This window comes from Oryzias latipes, chromosome 16 (genome assembly GCF_053564925.1).
Source record: "Oryzias latipes strain Hd-rR chromosome 16, Olatipes_Hd-rR_3.1".
Classification (NCBI taxonomy): Eukaryota; Metazoa; Chordata; class Actinopteri; order Beloniformes; family Adrianichthyidae; genus Oryzias; species Oryzias latipes.
In genome coordinates, this window is record NC_136252.1 from 1440869 (window position 1) to 1449512 (window position 8644).

Below are 8644 nucleotides of genomic sequence, written 5' to 3' on the forward strand. Positions count from 1 at the left end.
AGAAGAATTATTCAAAAAAAGGCTGCAATGAGGTTGGGTCTCATAGAATCAAAATGCAGAACTTGAGGGGCAAATAATAATTATTTCTAAATTCTATGTTGAAGCAAAAAGTCAAAATTCAGAATAGTTCAGACTAAGCTCAGTACAGTTCAGAATTATTAAGTTGAAATGTATATAGAAAAAGAATAAAATGCTATTAGTCATCAGAGAAAATATTATCTAATGAAATCATTTTAAAAGACTATTGTAAAAGCAATATTCAGAAACTGGATTTGAAACATTGATTGTATAAGAGAACTGGACCAAAAATGGACTTGCTTCCAGTTTCAACAAAATGAGGTCAATTCATTCACCATCTTTTACAAAATATAGATGTCGCCATTTGGAGCCAGATGTCATCAGTAAGCGGTGATCAGTCCAAATAGGTCTGAGTCTACATTTCTTTGGTAACCTCTCCTGCCAATCAGGACTGAGCTTTTCGGAAGCACACACCATTACCAATTGAAAGCAGGCTTGAGAGAATCAGTCAAACATTTCGACGTAACTATCTAAGGTGGCTGGGTGCTCCCTTAGAGATTGGGTGAGAAGCTCTGTCACCCGCGAAGAGCTCGGAGTAGAACCTCTTCTCCTCCACAACGAGAGGAGCCAGTTGAGGTGGCTCATCTCTCGGCTAGCCTGGGAACGCCTCGGGGTCCCCCCAGCGGAGGAAGTGGCCAGGGTGAGGGAAGCCTGGGCATCTTTGCTTAGACTGCTGCCCCCGTGACCAGGATAAGTGGAGGAAGATGGATGGATGGATGGATTTTTTTAAAAAGGGAACAGAGCAAAAATAGTTATTCTGACAGACATAATGGCTGAGTAATAGCTGTTTATTTCTTCATAGAAGTCTATGGGATTTGGGGTTCTTGGAACCAGCAGATACTTCCTCTTTGAAATGCAAGTGGGCAGGGGTCACTCTGTTCATTTCTATTAGACTCTATTTGATAATGGCTATTAAGTGGTCTAAGGACCTGTTTAACATGCACCCTGCTTTTTCCTTGAGAAAGCTGGAATAGGCTCCAGCAGCACCCTTGACCCAACTCAAGTCAAAGCAGCTAAAGGTTGTGGGTGATGGGAACAGCCTGCCAGGCTATGATGAGCACAGTCTGACAGGAGGCTTCACTGCCCTTCGCGCCCCCAAAATAATGCCCCCTACACCTCCTCAAAGACAGAGGAGATTAACTGTTTCCATTTTTTTATATCCCCTGAGGCTGAAATGGAAGGTAGTGATGGAAGTGGGTGAGCTTGGTGATGAAGTCTGAGCAGCAACAATCGCAAAGGACTGCAGATGTGCCAGATGTTGCAAGGCCTTTAAGCACTTCGAAAATACAAGTGAGTATCTTATAGTCATACAAAAATAAACAAATCTGTAAAGAAAAAAACAGCAGAAACAAATCAAAACTTTTCAAAATCAAGCATGGTTAATGATGTAAAGACCAACTCCAATAAAAATAATGTTTCTAGTGTTTTTAACTTGTTCTTGTAACATAGGTGTGAAGGAATTTGTTTTATTATTATCATTGTTTAAATGTATTTCTTTAAATGTTAACTCAGATTGACCTTTTTACCTCTTCTGAAAACAGTTCTGTGTGTTTGGTCATCTGCTTCTCATGCCCAGCCAGGAACAGGGGGGTTTTACGACACACTGTCCTCAGCTGATAAGTGATACTGTTTGAAGTTAGAATCCACCAAAGGGGTCATTGTATGACACCCCCTAATGAACTTTTTGTCTTTGTCTTGAATTGTTACCTCCCACTTGTGTTCTTAATAAAAGCAGCACAGGGAGGGGCAGACCTTTGAGAAGAGAAACGTGGTGGACCTTTTCCAACACATTTGCTCCTCTCCCTCGTGCATGAGAAACTTGATTCTTGTTGTGGTTTGTTGTTTATAATTGTGTTTTTCTTTAATGTCTAGATGCATTTATCTGACATTCTTTGGTCCATTCGAGCCGGATGACAACATATCTGCGTCCTTGGGGGAGGATCATGCCGATTGAAGTCTGTGCACAGCCCGTGAGACCAGGTCTCCGGAGGAAAGTCCGTCGTAGTGAATTCTACGCCGGCCAATCGACTGGTCTGATCCCTGGGTCCGGATTGACGTTATTCGTTAACCAGTCAGACCACAACGACAAGGCAAGTAAAGCGCTTTTTCAGGGGTTCGAGTCCCCGAAGTGGCCCAGAATTCTGAGGGACAGGTTCAAGTCCTGTTGCCTAAAACACGTGTGGGTTTGGAGTCCCGGAAAAGTCCAGAATTCTAAATAAAGGTGTAGGTTCGAGTCCTGCAGCCTAAAACGCGTAAGAGGGTTCAAGTCCCTAAAAGGCCTAGAATAACAACAAAAATAAAATAAAAAAAGGTTTTTTTTTGGTGTGAATGTGTGTGCATGTGTGAAAGGAGTGAACTTGTTCGAAGCAGTGAGCAGCTGGAAACCTTGCGGTGTTAACACAAGGCTGCTTGAACACAAGGCTGCTTGTTGGAGTAGAACAAGATTTCATCTCATTAGGCTTTAGGTGAAAAGAACCCAGAGTCTAAAACGGGTTTTGCTCCTGGGAGGACCCTAAACGTGTGACCGGATCAGACAACAGGTCTGACCTAGAAGCTTGTTGCACGGGGAGTGAAATTCGGTCCTGAGAGAAATTCTCTGTTGGTTCTGATCACACTCTGTGACTAACATAAATAAAAAAATATATATAAAAAATGGGGGAATTCAAATAAAAAAGTTGAATTACCATCAGATTAAAAATATATGGAAAGAGGTTCATCCAGGTTCAACTACATTCTTGGTAAAATGGGATAAAAACTAGGATTTTAAGGGGAATCTTGGAGTGCAGGCATGTACTGAATTAGTTCAAAGGTTACAAATTAAAAACAAAATAAAAAATACAAAAGAAACAAAAAAATAGTGAAGAATTAATTTGTGCAAAACTGTGCTTAAATGAAGCAACGAAAAATAAAGAATGGCATTCAGAAAAGTAAAACTAGAGATAAATCAGATGTGAGACTCAGACCCCTGCAACAGCTGGCTGCAGCAGGCTGCAGACCGAGCAGGAGCAGGATGAAAGGGGGGGAGAGCAGAAACCAGCTGATTTCTCACCTCCTCCCTACCAGGGGACAAATGCTCCTCTGTTGACGGGTTTTAACCCACCAGTGACTGATTTAAATAAACCAGAAAAAGAAAAAATAATGTTAGGAGGAAAAGGGAAAAAACTTGAATGGAGTAAAACTATGGGGGTTGGTTTGGAAGAAGCTGGAGAGTCATCTAAAGTTGCAGAGACATTTCCAATCATTGAAGTGCCCAATCCTAGAGCTGGAGAAAATGGCCAGAGGCCTACACTTCTTGTGTTTAGGACCTGGACATTAGAGGATGTTAGGAAGGCAGTGAGGGGAGTTATCTCTCACGGGCAAATGATGGAAGTTCAGAGAGCTTATCATCTGAATGGCATTAAATGTCAGCAAGCATGTATGACTGCTATGAAGACTGGGCAAAAGTAAAGGAATCCTATGAATGATGACGATCCACCCAGACCTCTTCCACATAACAGTTTAAGAGTTGATTCAAAGTCTTACACTTTTATGACAAAGAATTAGAGAAGCCTTTCCAATGAGACCTGATTATGGAAAGATTGGTCAAACTAAGCAAAAAGATGGAGAATTAGTGTTTGATTTTAGAGTCAGATTTGAAGAAGTTTTAAAGCTAATTGTGGACTCAGAGATAATGATGATGGTCCCTATAGACAGCAGCTGAAACAAGTTTTACTGCAAGCTATGAGACCAGAGATTGCAGACTAGATAAGGAAACTTTACGTTGATCTACCAACAGGAGCACTACAACAGTTTAGGAATTTTGCTGTTCATGCAGAAAAAGTGATGGTGAATAAAAAGAAATTTAGGAATCAAAGTGAACATACATTTTGGCAGGAGGAAAGTAGTGATGTGTTTTTTGGAAGGAATGTGAACAGAGGAAGAAATTGTGGTCGTGGAAAAGGAAATTTTAAAGAAAATTTTAGAGGAAGGTCTAGAGGAAGTAGCAACAGAGGGTCAGAGCAGGTTGATGGATGTTGGATTTGTGGACAGAGAGATCATTGGCTGAGAGAAATTGTCCTGAAAGGAAGAAATCAGATTGACTAGATGGTAGAAGTAATGTCAAGATTAACAATGAATCTGAACCAGAAATTCAACGAATTTGTGATGAATTTTTAGATCTCACTGAAGTTTGTCTTATGGAAAAGCCAGAAATAACTCTTTATGTTCAGGGACAACCGTTTGTTTTTCTTTGTGATTCAGGGGCTTGTAGAACTGTGATAAGAAGTTATTACAATGATTTTCCTAAGTCAAATAAAACAATACAAATGAGATCTGCAGATGGTCAAATTGAAACTAAACATTTGAGTAAACCAGTTTGTTTTGAAAATCCTGACACTAATGAAACAACAAGCATTCCTGTGGTTTTAGCACCAAACTGTCCTTTTAATCTTTTAGGGAGAGATGTCATGATAAGATTAAAGTTAGGAATTTACCCCACCAGAGAAGGGGGGATGCAAGCACGACGTTGCCCCGATACAGACATCTGTGTGCTAGAAGGCAGAGGTGAACCACACTATTATTGGACTTTAGATCTACCTAAAACTGATCTTGGACAGACTGCAAAAAACTTAATGGAGAAAGCAAAAGCCAGAGTGTCACCCCATGCAGATTTTATGTCTTCAGACATTCTGTATGTCATGTTAAGATGCAAAAAGTCTCCTAGCCCTGACAGGAGATATGATGAAGCAGTGAGTAAACTAGGATTTCAAAAAATGTACAATAAATGATTTTTATTGGAAAGATGAAACTAGTTTCTGTACTGTGACAGCAAAAAATTTAATGTGTACAGAAAGAGTGACAAATTGGAAACAAATGGCAGATGCAGTTCCATTTATTTCTTGTACTAAAGGTTCACGACAAAAATGGGAAGAAATGAAAGAACATGTGCAGGAAGTGACTTATACTTTGAACAGGCAGAAACAAAGTGGGGTTTTGCTGTTGTAACTCAAGATAAGGTTTTGAAGGCAGGACCCCTGCCTGGAAATTACTCAGCACAATCAGCAGAGTTTACAGCTTTAACTGAAGCATGCAAACTGTTTAAAGATAAGCCAGTTACAATCTATACTGATAGCCAATATGCGTTTGCTATAGTGCATTTTATTTTGTCAACAGTGGAAGAACTCAGGGTTAAAACGTCAACAGGAAAACCAGTAACGCATGTAGACTTACTGAAAGAATTATTGACTGCTGTAATGTTACCATCTAAAGTGGCAAAATGTAAACGTGAGGGACACACACAGGAAGAACAGATCCTATTTCTAAAGAAAATGCCTTTGCAGATGCAACAGAAAAGCAAACTGCAACAAAAGATGTAGAAATATGCACAAATGAGGATGTGGCTGCAGATGCAACCGATGATGTTTTAAAAGAAATGCAACACAGCGCACCGAAACAAGAAAAAGATTTATGGTTGAAAAAGGGAGCAAAGTTGGAACAAAGTCTTTATGTCAGCACAGAAGGAAAACCTATTTTACCAAAATCCATGTACAAATGGGCAGCAATTTTGAGTCATGGGCTTTGCCATGATTCAACAGGGGGGATGGTGAACTTATTAGAGAAATATTATACAACTTATGGATTTATTCTCTATAAAAAATTTTTTGTAAACAATGTGTTACATGTATGCGTCATAATCCCCAAGGCAATGTTACACCTAAGAGAGGAAAATTTCCTGAACGAACTTTTCCTTTCCATACAATCCATATGGATTTTATTTAATTGAATAAAAGTAAAGGATTGAAATATTGTTTAGTGATTATTAATGCATTTTCCAAATGGGTTGAAATCTTTCCATGTGCAACACAAGACGCTATTACAGTAGCTAAAGCTATTTGTAAAAGAATGATCCCAACTTTTGGCTTTTGTGATAATGGTACACATTTTGTAAATCAAGTGATAGATCTAAAGAGACATTGTAGTTATCACCCACAGAGTGCAGGATTAGTTAATAGAACTAATAGCACTATCAAATCAAAGTTAAAGAAATGCAGGGAAGAGACAAACAGTGGCCTGACTGCATAGACTTAGTTCAACTAAGCATGCGTATCACACGCACAGCAGGTCAACCTTTAACGCCTTTTGAAATGTTGTATGGACGTTCTTATAGGTTACCAGACATTGATCCTACACAGCAACATTCTCCAGATGATGATGCAAATTTAGTGGATTATTTGAGAAAAATGTTTACCACTAAAGATGTGCAAAGGACAAATCAAGTGCCAGATTCCTTTTTATCTCCACAGGACACTTCACCAGTGCAGGTTGGTGACTGGGTGTTTGTGAAGGCCATAAAAAGGAAGTGTTGGTCCAGCCCACGGCGGGAAGGCCCATTCCAAGTCCTGCTGACTACACCAACAGCTGTAAAGATTGCTGAAAGGACGTTTTGGATCCACCTGTCACACTGCAAGAAAAAGCATCTGGGTGAGGCTAATTCCAACTGCTAGGTGGGGAAGTCTGACTACAAAGGGAGGCAGCTGTATAGAAGCTGCTTGTCTCAACGTCAGCGAAGCCGAGACATCCACCTAGTCTTAGGGAAGAAAGCACACCAGAACTCTTTTGCACTACACGGATCCTACACTGTTAGAGGACTTGAGGAGGTGATGTGCTAGTAACCTCTCCCTCCCGAAGATAGGTACATATCCACCATGGCGTGTCCAACTGGGCTAAGAGACAGTTTATTTTGTTTACTGTTCCTGCTATTCCTGACAGGAGCCACCACAAGGATTTGGTTCTTTTGGAATCATTATCCACCTGCAAGAAGAACCACCAACGAGGACAGACTAAACATTTCTCGACGATGGCTGATCCAGATAATCAATGACAGGGTTTCCCATGCAGTTCCCTGCCCCAGAGGACGTTGTGTTGGATCTAATCCAGATTTAATTCCAGGTAACAATGGTACTTATGTGGTTGATCAAATGTTTTGGTTATGTGGGCAGGCCCTCTACCTCAGTCTGCCTAGAGACTGGAGTGGGATTTGTGTTTCTGTAAAGGTCACAGGTCACACTTTCATAGTTTCTGCAGTCCATGAGCCTCACCTGCGCTACAGACGTAACCTTATTGATGTCAAGCCACATGATTCCATTTGGGGATCAGATGTTCCTGGAGACCATAAACACTGGAATACTGGGGAAAAGGTAACTATGGCATTGTTTCCCTGAGTGGGAAATGCTAAAAACACTTTCAGAATTGAGACCATTGATTATAGATTAGGTTTATTTTTGATTATTTTTGAACGCTACAATTAAAGCATTTAAAGGCTATAGTGAAGAAATGTCAAGCATGAGACTTATGGTTCTACAGAACAGATTGGTTTTGGACTTATTGGTTGCTCAGGAGGGAGGTGTTTGTAAAATGTTAAATGACACCTGTTGTACATTTATTCCTGACAACACCGATGAAGGTCACAGCATCACCGAAGCATTACATCAACTTGAAAAGATTCAGCAGGCAATGCAGGATGACAGGAAACCCCAATCTTGGGATTTCTTCTCCTGGTTTTGCTTTTGGTTCCTGGTGGCAACTTTTGTTAAAAATAGTGACACCTACTCTTATGGTACTGATCATATGTTGTGTGTTCACTATGTGCATTTTTCCTTGTATTCAATCTATGATTTCCAGAGCAGTGAATGGTGGAGTACAAAGTGTTCTTATGATTTAAGAATACAACTTGTTATTAAAGGGAGAACAAGATGACTGTAATGATTTTGAAATTGAAATTACTTGAAAAAAAAAAGAAAAGAAAAAAACTTCTCATCTGAGTGTAAATTGAAAGTGTTATGAAAATGAAGATGTCACAGAAAACTGAAAAGTGATGTGATATTGGATGTGAGATTTTGACATTTATCAATGATAAAAAGGAGGGAGTATGTGAAGGAATTTGTTTTATTATTATCATTGTTTAAATGTATTTCTTTAAATGTTAACTCAGATTGACCTTTTTACCTCTTCTGAAAACAGTTCTGTGTGTTTGGTCATCTGCTTCTCATGCCCAGCCAGGAACAGGGGGGTTTTACGACACACTGTCCTCAGCTGATAAGTGATACTGTTTGAAGTTAGAATCCACCAAAGGGGTCATTGTATGACACCCCCTAATGAACTTTTTGTCTTTGTCTTGAATTGTTACCTCCCACTTGTGTTCTTAATAAAAGCAGCACAGGGAGGGGCAGACCTTTGAGAAGAGAAACGTGGTGGACCTTTTCCAACACATTTGCTCCTCTCCCTCGTGCATGAGAAACTTGATTCTTGTTGTGGTTTGTTGTTTATAATTGTGTTTTTCTTTAATGTCTAGATGCATTTATCTGACAATAGGACACATTTTAAAAAATTAAGGTGAATGTAGCCAGGGTCATAAATAAATAAATGTGTTAAAAACAGTTAATTCAATTGTTCTTATTTTGTCACAATTAATTTATTTTTTTCCATTGAAACTCATTTGTTGTTCTTTGGGAAGGGTTTTGATTGAAATGTTATTTGCAGTACTTTAACAATTTTTGTAAGTAGTTACATTTGATTGCCGTTATGTTAC

At 39.5% G+C, this 8644-nt stretch overlaps 1 long non-coding RNA gene across 2 annotated transcripts in view; it reads left to right on the plus strand.

Moving 5' to 3' along the window:
• Window positions 1–8358, plus strand: part of LOC144984466 (uncharacterized) — a 237169-nt gene extending 228811 nt beyond the window's left edge. Inside the window, exons 2-3 of one of the 2 annotated variants that reach the window (XR_013648181.1) lie at window positions 1528–2168; window positions 6360–8358. This is a non-coding gene — a long non-coding RNA (uncharacterized LOC144984466). Of the gene's footprint in view, window positions 1–1527 lie in introns of both variants that reach the window. The other variant, XR_013648180.1, reaches the window with a different exon arrangement.
• The last annotated feature ends 286 nt before the right edge of the window (window positions 8359–8644 follow it).